We start from the raw sequence: 15,219 nt of genomic DNA, 5'->3' as shown, positions 1-15,219 counted from the left end.
CAGGGCCCAGGTACAGAAGGACCGTTTAGCAAACATAACCTGGCCCACACTCTGCCCTGATGTTGACCCCTTCCATGGCAGGGTTCCGGCTCCTTCACAGAGGGATCACAAAGCGCCTTTGCTCTTATCTGCTGCAATTGGAGTAGGATACCATGTGTAGAAAATGGACTTGCCTCATCTTCTGAGAAGAGCTGTATTCACTCTCTTGTTCCCCAATTCTGATGCTTTTGTTTGCTTTTCTAGAGTGGCAGCCCTGGGCACCAGTCAAAGGTGTGTGTTTATTTTAATTATTTATTTATTTGTTGAGAGTGTGTGTATGTGTGTGAGAGAGAGAGAGGGGAGGGAGAGAGAGCACAAGTAGTGGGGGAGAGGGAGAGGAAGAAGCAGACTCCCCTCTGAGCAGGGAACCCCATGTGATGTGGGGCTCTATCCCAGGATCCTGAGATCATGACCTGAGCAAAAGGCAATAACTTAAGTGACTGAGCCACCCAGGCACCTCAAAAAGTGTGTGTTTAAATGAAAATTTCAGGGATCCCTGGGTGGCGCAGCGGTTTGGCGCCTGCCTTTGGCCCAGGGAGCGATCCTGGAGACCCGGGATCGAATCCCACGTCGGGCTCCCGGTGCATGGAGCCTGCTTCTTCCTCTGCTTGTGTCTCTGCCTCTGTCTCTCTCTCTGTGTGACTATCATAAATAAATTTAAAAAAAAAAAAAAATGAAAATTTCATAAGTATGGACATGAAGGAGGTGAAATAAATGTCCATTGAGTTTAGAGCAACTCTATTTTTTGGAAATCACTCTTCCCAAAATATCTCTGTCTCTTTGGCTGGTTTAGTCAGCTCAGACTGTGATAACAAAATACTGTAGACTGGGTGACCTAAAGAACAGAAATTTATTTTCTCACAGTTCTGAAGGCTATAAGTCTAAGACCAGGGTGCCAGGGTGGTTGGGTTCTGGTGAGAATTCTCTACCTGGTTTGCAGACAGTGGCCATCTCAGCATGTGCTCATATGACCTTTTCTTTGGAAAGAGAGGAAGAGAACACGCTTTCTGGTGTGCCTTCTTATAATGACACTTATCCCACAAGCCCCTCCCTATGACCTTGTTTAAACATGTATAACCTCCCAAAGGCCCTATCTCCAAACACCATCACATTGTGGGTTACATAGGAACCGGGAGGTGGGGGACACAAGTCAGTCCATAGTATTACCCACTAGTTTTATCGTGGCAGTGTTCGTAAGGCTGGGACAAAGAGAGCCAGTGTCTGGCCAAAAAGGTTGACTTTGAAGAGTGTTAGTAGTTTAATCCAAGATGGAGCAAAAAAGGGAGTTATCCCTTTTTTCACACACGCCCACACCCTGCCATACCCACGTTAGACTTGAGAGAAAAAGGAGTAAGTGCTGTGTCAGGGATGAAGTAGAAATGTAATAACTTTCTGGATGTTTATGGTGTCAACATTCTCTTATCTTTTCTACTATACTTTCCACCTTTACAGTTAATAAGGACTAATCGCTGATTTAAGAATGATGAATTAACCCACAAGGGAGCTTCATTCACCAAGAAGTTTTCAATATATTATAAATACCAAAAAGGGAACTAATTTTTAAGAGTTCTGATGACCTGAGTGGAAGTAAGGAGTTGGTGGGGAATCATGGGTTAGTTACAACCCCCTCTTTTCAGAGCATCCCATTTTGTATAATGTTTTCTTATACAGAATTATTCATTATTGAATGCTTTTGGGAGATGGGCTGAGATTTACATTTTACAATTGAAAAACTGTAAACTCCTTCAAGGTCATTAGAAGAGATCTGGATTATCAACTGAAGCGTGAACTGCACAATACTGAAAATTGAAAACACCTCCCCCAGAGGTTTGTTTATTTGTTTTGTTTTTTTGCTTTTATTTTTTGCTTTGTTTTGCATTTTAGTTGTGGACTGAGAGGAACAAGCAAAGCAGCCTATTGTTTTAACTTGTCATTTGGTGAGTCTGGGCCATGAAAAGCCATGCTAGTCACATTAAAAAGAGATGTATCACTATCTGATTTGTGATTAGAGATGGCCTTAGATAAAGCACAATTGGGGCTATTTCAGCCTCTAAATTGAAAATATTTCTGCTTCTTCTTGAAGCTCCATTAAGAGGTATTTAATAAATAGTAAAGATGATCATGCAACCAGTCAAATTATTTTCTGGTTCCATTTGCATTCCTCACCCTTTCCTCAGTCTTCTTCCTGGAGGGGGAAAACAGTACAGTAAGTAAGTAGTAACACAGTTATCTGAAGGATGGCATGAGCATTGATTCATCTCAAGTGTTTAGGTAGAGATTATGCTGTATGTAATGGGGTATGATGCATAATTTTCTAACTTAAGACTGTGGTTTATGCATTTTGCCACCATCATCCCATTTTGGGGCAGGTAAAGTACTGATCTGTAGAAAAGATAGTGGGAATAGATCGAGGAGAATAAAAAGATGTATGTGTGATGGCATTGACTGTAAAGTGGGATAAGAATCATTTCCTGAAGACAGAATTTGGGATTACTTCTTAAGGACTGAGTGATTTGTTCTTTTCCTCTGTACATAATTTGTGTTGAAGGTTTTGGGTGACAAGAAAAAGATACTTCTCAGTTACTTCTGCAATTATATTTGAGTCATATTTTCTAAGGGAAGTACCTGAGTCTGCCTTTGTTAAATGCACACCCCAAATCTAAATCTCAAGCTTCAGGAATGAGAAAAGATTAGATCTTCATGCATCTTAGTTGTTAGAAAGTCATTTAACTTTTTGCCTTAGCTTTTCTATTTCGATAGCAGGAACATATTATTTTCTGCCAGATTTAATAATCTCCTCATTTTTTAGCTGAATTCTCTAGGTATTTGTCAGAAGATTTTGTCATTATGTGATGGTGCACAACAATTGTTTAATAAATTGTTGCTATAAAGACATTATAAAAATACATATATGAATACTTCTAAGAAACGAGCGTGCATAGTTGGAGATGACAAATTGTTAAATATTGGAAATGATTAGTGGAGAAAAACCATCTGAAAAAAGTAACTTAGCTGAGTAATGAGTGCTACGGATTAACATATTCTACAAATCTATCAATACTAGGGCTTAGCATGTCCTTGTTACTCTCTAAAATTAATAATGACAGATACCAAGACCCCATTAATATTTTAATAGTCTAAGAAGCACAGGCAAGCATGCAGCAGGGAAGAATGTCAATCAGTGGTCAGGGGTGCACGGCCATCTTGAGAGAGTCTGTCAGGCAGGAGAGTGAAGTCCTCGTACGACTTTCTTCTTCCTGGGTTCATTCACAGATCAGCACCCAGTTTCAGAAAATGTACTAATTTTGAACAGAGGGATGTGCTGGCACAGGGCAAACCCCACAGAGTATTTAGCATTCTTTATGCCCACTATGTGTTTTAAGAAATACTAATGTTCGTGTCAGTGTGTATCCTTCAATGTCGTGTCCTCTGAAAAATAGTAGGAACTCTTACAAAGAATATATATCCTGGGAGTCTGAAGAAGTAGGTTTTTCCTCTGATTCTGGCACTGACAGTCTCCTTGCTCGAATCAAGATCCAAGATCCTCCTTAGTAGAAATGATATAATGTGTGCAAACTACTGTGAGATACTTGGAAGAATAAATCTGAGTGAAATAAGGAGAGAAGGGAAGAAAACCGTTAAATAACACATGTAAAGGACTTATGGTGGTGCCTCACTCAAAGGAGGTCCACAAGCAACACTGGCTTCCCACTCTTTTTGCTTCCAAGGGGCCCCTTTCTACAACGACCTTTCCTTGACCTTCCTATGTGGCTCACAACATGTTTTGCAGCACTCATAAACGTTTCCTCAGAGTCGACTTTGGATTTGAAGCTGTAATGATAGTTCCCTCTTGTAATAATATGTTCCTATAATTTGACACCCACAGAGGTGGTTCTGTAGAGAAGGAGGGTCTGCTTCTCGAAGGCTGTCAGTCAGCACTTCATTACTGGACGGGTTTGAAGGATCATTTGTTAGAGGCTCTACAGGACCGGAGACCACATCACAAAGACTGAGTATTTTTCACTTGGTATTTCTAATCTAAATACCACAACTGGTTTCTACCGCAAGAAAGTAGAAGCCAAAAGAAAAGAGGCAGGATTCCAGAGAAAAAGGAGAGAAAAAGCAGTGTTTTGCCAGGAACTGGTATGCTCACCCCAGGACTAACACCATCAGACATAGGTTTGGTAGCAGCTGCCAGGATCTGTACAAGGCCAGTATTAGTTCTGTTCTTGGAGTTTCCTTATACTTCCACTGGTAATGATTCGCCTTTTTTTTTTTTTTTTTAATGATTCCCTTTTAATCGCTTGATTATAGTTAAGAGCTCAGAGACGAGATATACATTTCTTCACTCTCTTTTTAAAAATATTTCCTTATGACTTAAAAGAAGTCGGTTTTTACTTTGGCCTTGTCTCTGCTGCCGGGTTGCCTGATGGATTTTTCTCTGCACAAGCCCAACCCGGCTCCCACCCCTGTGTTTACTTGCCATGTTTTCTGGTAATTCTCGTGATTTCAGTCCTTTCCCCGTGCTATTGTGCTGGGCACCTACTGGAAACAGCCATCTTCTTGTCCCTACCTGTTGATCCACTCTTCTGTCTCGGGGTTTCCTCCAGGATCAGCCATCAGGGAGGTTTTCTTTTCCTTCTGCCTCTCTCTCTCTCTCGAGGTCTGATGAGTTCTATTCTCTTTCATTCCACAGTGTATTGAGCATTACAAAGTGTACTTGTAGGATTAAGCTTATTTGTTGGCAAACTTGTCTTCTTCCCTGGCCTGTTGGCTCCTTGACCACCGGCCTGAACCACTTTTTTTTTTTTTTTTTTTTTTAAGATTTTATTCGTTTATTCATGAGAGACACAGACATAGGCAGAAGGAAAAGCAGGCTCCCTACGGGGAGCCTGATGCAGGACTCCATCCTAGGACCTCGAGATCATGACCTGAGCCAAAGGCAGACGGTCAACTACTGAGCCACCCAGGCACCCCTGAGGCACTCATTTTTATAGGCCTGGCCATAGTAGTGCTGATGGAACATTTACTGAACAAATGTTCAGTACATTCTCTTTTGTTATATACAACAAAATAATTCAAAGTTAGCAGGGAGCATTTGATGTAAAAGAGATTTGTGAAATGAATGAGAGCTTATGTTTTATTGTTTGTTCTGAGACAGGGAGAGCAACATATATTTATGAAATATGGGTAAAAATAATTGACTTGGTGATTATGGGGCAAACCATCTTGGAAGATGGCATAGTGAGGTATAGCAAGTTCATTGGCAGAGTCCTAGGCAGAATTTTGCCACAGAGCCTAGCCACAGTCTGTGGAAGCTCCCCCTTCTGGCCTTAATATTCTCATCTTGTAGAACAGAGAGAAAGGACAAAATAGTCTTACATGAATTTCAGGTCATTCACGCTCTGGAGACCTATTATCCATCATAACAATTGCCATTAGGGGTCGTCTGTCACTGCCAAGGAGGCCTGGCTCTAGCCCTATATAAGGGTACCTACCCATTTTTTGTACCTTATGCAGATTTTGGGTCCTCTAGGTTCTTTTTCTTAGTTTCCTCTAGTCATGCTCTTCTTCCCCCTTCCTTTAGACTTGTAAGTTTTGCCCTGGAGCTGCTGAATAGTTGAACATCATATTACATGGCCCTCCCATCCTCCTGTAGGGTAACCTCATTGCCTCCCCACTGCCTGCCTCTACCTCATTGCACCAGACAGGCCTTAGCACCTCTCCAGCTAGTCCTTACACTGCAACTGGCCCAGGTGGGATTTTAGGGCCTCATGGCAAAATGCCCTGTCTTCAATTTTGTGCTAAAGCTGTATTGCCATTGGGACGCCTGAGTAGCTCAGCCGTTGAGCATCTGCCTCCAACTCACGGTGTGACCCAGAATCCCCGGATCAAGTCCCAAATCAGGCTCCCTGTGTGGAGCCTGCTTCTCCCTCTGCCTTTGTTCTCTGCTTCTCTCTCTCTGTCTCTCATGAACAAATAAATAAAATCTTTAAAAAAAAACTGTTTTGCCATAAACGTCTCCAGTTGCTTCACCATCAGCACACCTCCTTTTCTTCTCTTTTCCAGAATCCACCTCACTTAATATGACAGTTAGTAAATAGTTCTGATCACAGAAAGTTTACTGCAGGTGATAGATATTTACTTACACTGCTGATCCTTGCAGTGTCCCCAAGGGTAGATATTTTATATTAATTTTAGAGATGAGGAAACTGAGTCTCAGATTGTTTAAATAACTTGCCCACATTGCCCAACTCCAAAGCTGGTGCTGTTTCTGCTGCACTATGTTACATTTCAGCATATGGAGGCCCAGGTCAATTTTTGTTGTTTTGTTCATGTCAGCTCTTTATGTGTTTCAGAAACAGTGTTGTCTCACCAAAGAGAAAGACATTCCACTGCATTTTATAATACATCAACTTGCTATTTTATTTTTTCTTTCATAGTCTTCTGCTCTGTGTATCTTTACACATATTTTAAAGAGTTAAGATCATAATATGGATATAGTCCTTATTCTAAAAATAATTCCATAAGCACTTTCTTTGTTGCTCTTTTCTCTATTGTCATCTTAATGGTGCATAATTTTTGTCAGATTGGTTTATCATACTTTTAAAGATCTTTTTCCTGCTGCAGAACTTTGAGGTTATTTCCATTTTGTGCTGTGATAAATTATGTTATAATAATGATATTTATGTACTTTTTAAGATTAATGGTAATACATTGGCTTTTAAAACCTTTTTTATCATGGAAATTGTGAAATATTCACAAGAGATTAGAAGGGACCTGCATCTACCTGTCACTCTGCTTCAACAAAAATTAACATTTTGCTCATGTTGTCTCAGCTACAATACCATTTTTTTTTTTTTTGGAGAACATTAAAGAAAATTTCCAAGTATCTTGTCATTGCACTTCAGGATAGACTTGTAACTGATAAGGACTTTCCCCAGTGTCATCTAATAGTCTGTGTTTAAATTTCCCTGATTATCTCCAGAGTGACTTTTCACATTAAGTTTGTGCAAGGTAGGATCCAAATACAGTCTACATGTTGCAATTGGTTGTTAACATCATTAAAGTTTCATTTATTCTAAATGGTACACACACACACACACACACACACACACACACTCTCACTCATTTTTTAATGCCATCAATTTGTTGGAGAAGCTATGTCAGAATTTCTGTAGAAGGTCCAACATTCTAAGATTAGTGGTTTCTTCAAGGTAGCCTCAACTGCTATCCTTATCTATTCTATTTGTTTTAACTGATAGATGTGAGTGCTTTCAATAAGATGGTGGTTCAATTTCTTAAGAAAAATATTTTGTAAGTGCTGTCCATTTCACTTTGAGGTCAAACTTCTTAGAACATTTTACCAGGTCACAAGCTTCTTTTCTTTCTTGTTCTGCCCCAAAGCCTCTTGTATAGGCAATTTATTAATATACAAGCCCATTCACGTCAGGCACATGTAACTAGATCCCTGCTAATCCCAGCCTCTTCTGTCCCACCTACTGGACCCAGTGTTAACATTAACCAATTTCCTTGTAGCCCAGTCAACCTTATTAGAAAACTAGGAATTGCCTGAAATACTTTTGAAAGCAGTTAGTGGCCCAAGAAAGCCTGGATTTGAAAGAGAAATAATTGAGAATTGAGGAAGCATGCCTCAATTGTAGACATTGAATGTTCTGGTTCAAAGGTTAAGTTCAAGTATATGGGGCACGACTGTTATATTGATGACTTCACATGTCAGAGAAGGCCTGAGACCTACATCTGTTTTTATGCTTCTACACTATTTAAGCTTAGGGTAGTTTGAGGTTTCTCTTTCTTAGAGTATTAAGGCCATTATCATGAACCACTAAGTTCTAATGGGTCTGCTTCCATCATACTGAATCTCTGGGCACCACGAGGGAGCCCTGGCTAGAGCAGGAGAGTAGGACACTTTCTTTTCTTCCTAGGACACATCCCACCTTGTATTTTAGATACAGCATTTCAGGGCCTCTTCAGGGCCACACATGATACCCAAAGTCCCACCAGACAGAACAAAGAGATGTCCAAGACTTGAGATTCCCAGAATTGTCCAGGAATTGGGAGAGGCAGAGTGAGTCTCTCCTATCTTCCTGGTCCCAGAAAACTGTAAGGCATGTGTGGCTTTCCCTTTAGGTCATTAGGCAAAGTGAGATCGTCTGCCTGGTTTGCCTGACTATTCCAACCTCCTATATTTTTACACTCTGGATAAATCCTTAGCATTAGTGGACAAGTACCAAAAATGGACAATCAGTTTCTGCCTTGAGATCTGGTATGGACTTAACTCTTTGCTAGAAAAGAAAAGCAACCCTTCCATTCTTCTTCTGTGAGCTTATCCAAATTTTGTCTTTTTCTTTCAGTATCTTCTATTTATTTAATTCTTCTGTTTGCTTGTGTTGGTAAAAACCACTTTACTGAGGTATAATTGACATACGAAAACTGTACATACATACTGTACACAACTTGAGTTTGGAGAGGAGTATACACTGTAAAGCCATCACCACAATCTATGCCAAAAATCTGTCCATTACCCAAAAGATTTTTGCTGCCCTCTTATTTTTTCTCATTTATTTAATTCTTATCTTGAAAAGAACCTTTCTATAATCCATGGATACCTTTTGCTCTTTGTTTACAATGTTAACTTGCTGTATCCTCATCATTCCCTGTGAATATATACAATTGGTAATCTGGGGAATTGGGTACTCCCCAGAAGTGTTCAGTCTATACTCATTTCCTTCTATTGCATAAGCAGTTCTGGCTTTTAAGCAAACAAAGGAGTAAATTTTGGAGTCAACTAAAATAAAAGCTTGACTATCAGACATGAATCAAATGTGCTCTACAGACTAATCCATTATTCGAGTATATCTGGGACTACATAAATTAATCTTAATCATGTTTATTCTTTTAAAAACATCAACAGTTAAAAATTGCATATCTCATTATTAAAAATGGTTTTGGAGCTGAGATGTAATCTCCTAAATTAAGGAATAAAAATAAGAGCAGGATGATCCAGCTAACCATTTTTCTTCTTAAAACTTGAAATAAATGGAGATCAAGAATGTTAGACATCTTTAAATAAATCAGAGGTCTTATGACATTTCTAATATTTTATTAACAAAGTTTTGATTTGATTTATCTATGTAAAATAACTAGCAAGGTATTCTCTAAGTGCTGAGACATAAATTACAAACACGAAACCTTGATTTATGTTAATGGTGGATAATATGTGGGACATGGCAAGTTATCACGGATTTTACAATATTCCCCAAGTTGGGGATGGAATCATAGAAAAGTACTGGAGAAACTGCTGCCTTAGGCTCCATTTGTTGATATATAGATGATGGCTGTCTTCTAAGAAATGATATAATCCTGATGATGTGAACTTGCACTTCTATTCCAGGCACCTCCAGATTTTAGCGAAATCTGCTCGACATTTCCGAGTCCCTATGATGGATCAGAGGCATTCAGATCTCTGCAAGGATGGCAGAGGAGGAAAAACAAAAAACTGTCAGCATTGGTAAATATTGGGTCTCTCCAATCTCTTGCAGAATGTTAACATTTTCATATTTCTAAAGTACCTTCATCTCTCCCATCTCCTAGACGCTCAGTGACACCCAATGCCCAGAATTTCCAATTCTGTGTCAATCCAACATAGGCCCCCTGTATTGTTTACCTGAGCTGCTGAGTATTACTGGGGAGAAATTGTATGGCCTGCAGATCAGCAGCAGGGCACATTTTCACTTGTCAACCTCAAGAGCTGTTGGCCTCATGCACCATCTCCCTGTTCTTTGCCTGGCCGACCTCTCCCCAGCCTTTAGGGCTTAGCCTAAACTTAAAGCTTCAGAGAAACCTTCTCTCTGATTGCCCTCTCTGATTAGACTCCCTCCTTTCCCAGTATCCCATTCATTTTTTTTCAAGACACTTGGCACTCTATAATTCTTTATTTAAGTCTCTGCCTGATTTATTGTTTGTCTCCACAACTAATTTCTTGTGAGTGGGGATAGCATCCGTTTTATTAATTACTGTAATATAGCTCTCTTCTTGGCACACAGTAGACACTCAGGGAGAATTTTTGTATAAATGAATAAATTGTAAGAGTGTGTTTGGAAAAAAAATATCTAATTTTAAAAAAGTTTAAAAAGCATCACTTTCAGTGAATATGGCCATAGCACAAGAGATATCCGTACGGATGTCAGGTTACATATACCTGCTAAATAAGCATCTTGTATGTGGTGAAATAGTTTAAGACTCCAGGGTTCTGAATTCAGAACATACAGCAGTTGCTAAGCCTTTATAACAGCAGTTCTCAACCTCCTTTTGTCTGCAGCTGCACACAGGCTGATGCTCTGTTGACCTGTGCCATGTGAACAAGCCAGCATTGTGCATGGCTCCCAGAGCCCTGGCTCTTCCTGCACTTCTTTCTCCCCGACTCAAGAAACCATTTGGGGATGCAAGTGAGTGAGTGAGTATGAATGTAAGGCTACTAGAAGGATTAGCTCAAATCTGTTCTGATATACATTAAAAAGCAAAAGATAAACCAGTTATAAATTTGGAGGTTTAAAAAAATAGTAATGAGTTACTTGCTGCTACCTATTTCACAACTGATCAAGACATATCAGTGTGTCATGATGTGATTTTTGAATTGGTGGGGTTTTTTTAAAGATTTTATTTATTTATTTATTTATTTATTTATTTAATTTTAGAGAGAGCAAGAGCAGGAGAGAGGGGCGGGGCGAGAGGGAGAAGCAGACTCCCTGCTGACCAGTGAGCCCACTATAGGGCTTGATCCCAGGACCCTGGAATCATGACCTTAGACAAAGGCAGAAGCTTAACTGACTGAGCCTCCCAGGTGCCCCTGGAATGGTATTTTAGAAATTAATCCCAAACCACTGGGGAGAATTTTATTGGTCATGTAACCTCTGGGGAAGAAGAAAATGCATGAGTTGAGAGTGCAAAATAGCAAGCCCTGTAGGAGAGGAACTCATGGAAATGATAATTGCATTAAAATGTACACTGTGGCTTGTAAGATATTGCCTTGATGGCCTCCCTCAGTGACTAATGTAAAATACTTATTATTTAAGTTGAACTATATGAATGCAGATATGAGACATTTTTATTTAAAAATGCAATTTCATAGGAGTTGAACTAACTAGTTTATTAATATTTTCTGTTGTTCATCAAAAATGCGCTTGGAACTGAGCTATCAGCACTTGCAAAAATGAGAGAAAGCAGCGTAACAGTGAATTTTAGGGTGTCCCTTTTAGTGCCTTTTTTTCTCAGAACAAGTTAACTAATCGATGAACCTGTTGATCTTGGTTGCTCATCCTTAGCCCAGCGCTGGTCTAAGTGCTATCTGGGGGATAGATACAGAGGAGCCCAGGGTAGCACTGGCTGTAAAAAGTTACAATCTAGGTGGCAAAACAAGATACATCTGAAAAATAAAACACTTTATGCATACTAAATTATGCAGTCCTAACAAATAAAGACAAATGGCTTATCTGTCACTGTTGTTCCTCTTGTCTTGCCATATATGTATTTTTAAAAGCTTTTTACTTTGAAAAATAGTTTTATATTTATAAAAGAGTTGCAATGATAGCACAGAGATATATTTAGCTCTCCATAGTGTTAACATCTTACTTAACAATGGTACAGTCATCGAAGTAGGATATTGCCACTGGTATGTAACTACTCACTAAGGTACAGACTACTCAGATTTCACACGTTTTTCCATTAATATACTTTTTCTGTTCCAGGATCCAATCTGCTGACAATACCACATTACATTTAGCATATATGTATTTTAATAATGATACTATATAAAAGTAGGAAGGAAAGCATTTTACCCATACTCAGATATGACTGCTGTTAATATTTTGGTGTATTTCTTCCTGAGACACTCACGTAAACACACACCATGCATGTCAGGATCAAACTGCATACCTGTTTTTGTACTCTTATTTTTATAATTTAACAAATCATAAATATTACCCTATGTTATTAGTGTTTGAAAATATGCTTAATGTGTATATAATTTTTACCATATGGATATGATAACAAAAGCTATGTTAACATTACCAGATTATTGAATACTCCTATCCATTTTCCCTCTTACGAATGTCACTGTGATGATATTCAGTACACATGAGCCCTGGGCAGCTTTCATATTTCTGCAGGTTGATGACAAGGAAGACTATATAAGGTGAAGATCTATGGATTTTCCCCTTTTATTATTTTTTTATTGAGACATCTTTTATTATATTTTTAAATTCAAGAGCTACACATTTAAACTATACTGAAATCTCTAAAATGGAAAATGAAAATCTTCTACTCTGGTAGACTTACTTCCCTGAGGAAAAGAACAGTGTCATGAGGTCTCTGGCTCTCACTTGAACCTGTGCTCCTGAAATTATTAGGGGTGTTTCCAGCAATGGTATAAAAATGTAACTTCAAACCTGAGCTTTTTATAAGTGTGCAAAGTTCCCAAGGGTTCTCAGGAAGAATATCCTAGCCCCGTTATCTTTTGATTTGTGACTAAAGATGCCATTCCTTGGACATTTCCTATAGTTGCGGATGACCATTTTTATTTTCAGGATTTAGCTGCTCATTTGTTACTGAGAGATTCATTATTAGGTAACAGAGCAACACAGGGGGAAAAGGGATCCTCTGATTGTTCCTACCTTTTAGAATAGATAATTCATCTGTTCCCAAGACACTAAGGTCCACAGGTGCAAGGCCCGGAGCTGCCATCCACTGATACTGTTGTTGGCCATGAAAGTATGAGGGGAGCATCTCGGGCCCCTGGCTCCTGCATTCCGTAGCCACAGTGGCTGGACGCTTAGCACACTGTTGATGTTGGGGCTTACTACAAGCAGGCAACAGAGCATGGGTAGCGAAGATGGCAGAGTGTAGCCTCTGAAGTTAGGCCTGGGCTCAAATTGATAGGATCCAATGCTTACTAAGAATTCTTTGACTTTAAGCAAGTAACTGAGACCCTCTAAACCCTTCTCAACTGTAAAGATGAGATTGTTATACAGGCTGTTATATAATTTGAAGAAGATGTGAAAATGTTTGGTACTGGGCACCTGGCACATAGTGTGCCATCAAATAAAAGTGTGTTAAATGAAGGGATGGATGAATGACTCATGGAGCCAGTTGAACACCCTATTTTTAAAATAGGAGTGTGGCCATTTGTGATTCAACGTGTCAGAAATCTCAATGCCATGAGTAAATTGTCAATTTCATTTCTTCCCCAGGATTGCCGAAAACAGAAACCCAACTCCAGCTAGCTAGCATGAGAGGAATATATTGATGGGACACTCAGATCCTGAAATCTATAAGTTAAAATAACCAGTCTTTGGATCAACTAGATCCAGGCAACTCCGGGGACGTCAGAAAAAGAAAATTATGGACCTCTTCTCCAGGACACTGACATTTGAATTTCTCATTTTTAGTGACCTGCAGCATCAGATGGACCAGCTCTGGCTAGGAAGATGGGTTGTGTGGTATATACATGGTTGCTGGAGGCTTCTCCTCTGTATCAGGGGCAACAAGGCAAGGGGAATATTGGGAGCTAAGAAATTTTTAAGGCTTTAATGAGATGTAATTGTCATATAATAAACTACACATATTTAGAATGTACAAATTGATGCATTTTGAAATATACATAAAATTATATACAATTATATTTGTGTTATATATATATTAATCTGGAAAACAATGACTGATGAAAATAATGACTATATTCATCATTGCTGAAAGTTTCTTTGTGCTCTCTTGTATTCCCTCCCTCCTACCTCTCCATGCCCCTCTACTTGTTCCCAGGCAATCACTGATCTGCCTCTTACTATAGATTAATTTGCATTTTCTAGAATTGGGTATAAATGGGTATAAATGTAATATGTACTCTTTTTTGTCTGGCTTTTTGCACTTGGCATTATGATTTTGAGATTCATTCATGTTGTAGCATGTATCAGTACTTCACTCCTTTTTATGAATGTGTAATATTCCATGGTATGGATACACCACAGTTTATTCTTTCAATTCTTCCTGGACTTTTAGGTTGCTTCTGGTTTGGGGCTATTACCAATAAACCTGCTATGAAAATTCATGCACAAGGCTTTGTTTAGACATATGCTTGCATTTTTCTTGGTTAAAAACCTAGGACTAGAATGGCTGGGTCATCTTGTAGGTGTATAATTAATTTTTTTTCAGAACCAGCCAAGCAGTTTTCCAAAGAGACTGTAGCATTTTACATTCCCACCAGCAATATATGAGAGTTCTAATTGTTGCATATCCTCACTTCTACTTGGTATTCATCCAGAATTTATTTTTAGAAAATTCTCAAAACTTAATTCTAAGAAGACCAACAACCTAATTTTTAAAAATGAGTAAAAGATTTCAATAGATAATTTCCAAAGCAGATACATGGTGGCAAATATGCACATGAAAAGATACTCAACATCATTAGTCAGTAGAAAAATGAGAATTAAAAGTGCAATGGCATGCTTATTCAAAAAATAACATCAAAAGGAGGCTAATAATTTGACATTATGATGCCCATTTTATAGATAAGAAAACTGAGGCTCTAGGAATTACGTGCCTTGACCAAGGTTGACCAGCTATGAGGTGGTAGAAGTTGAATTTGAACCTGGGTCTGCTAATCCCTGCTTAATATTTTTAAAAATATTTTTATTTATTTGTCTGAGACAGAGAGAGAGCACAAGCAGGGGGAGTGGTGAAGGGAGAGGGTGAAGTAGACGCCCTGCTGAGCACAGAGCCAAATGGGGGGCTCCATCCATCCCAGGACCCTGCCAAGATCAAGACCTGAGCAGAAGTTGGATGGTTAACTGACTGAGCCACCCAGGTGCCCTCCGCCCCCAGCCCCCAACCTGGCTGCATAATCTTGATGCTAGGCCAGCAACAGTCCTTTGAAGTAGGCTTCACAAGCAAGATTGAAAGCAGAGAAACTCACTTATTATTCAGGAATACATCCATTTCCTCTCCTGATGAGACAGGCTATCACCATTCACAGGGGACACTATGCAACTTTAAGTTTTGGTGTCTATTTTGCCTAAAGGATAAATTCTGTTTTTCCAACATCCAGCTTGTCTAGATGCCTCTGAGAGAGGTATTCAAAGTGTAGAATGCCCACCAAAGCTTCATTGG

The 15,219-nt window shown here is 39.2% G+C and overlaps 1 long non-coding RNA gene across 2 annotated transcripts; it reads left to right on the top strand.

Annotated features, from left to right (window-relative positions):
• The first annotated feature begins 240 nt into the window (after positions 1-240).
• Positions 241-14,161, top strand: LOC140641552 (uncharacterized). Of its 2 annotated transcripts, XR_012038135.1 has the most exons (5): positions 241-270; positions 1,492-1,866; positions 9,455-9,571; positions 10,382-10,516; positions 13,308-14,161. It is a non-coding gene; the product is annotated as an uncharacterized lncRNA (long non-coding RNA). The 2 variants fall into 2 exon arrangements; XR_012038134.1 differs by lacking the exon at positions 241-270 and having other exon boundaries at positions 767-1,866.
• The last annotated feature ends 1,058 nt before the right edge of the window (positions 14,162-15,219 follow it).

The sequence above is a fragment of the Canis lupus genome, chromosome 10 (assembly GCF_048164855.1).
Source record: "Canis lupus baileyi chromosome 10, mCanLup2.hap1, whole genome shotgun sequence".
In the NCBI taxonomy this organism is placed as follows: domain Eukaryota; kingdom Metazoa; phylum Chordata; class Mammalia; order Carnivora; family Canidae; genus Canis; species Canis lupus.
Note: the sequence above shows the minus strand (reverse complement) of the source record. Positions and strands in the feature narration are given on the sequence as shown.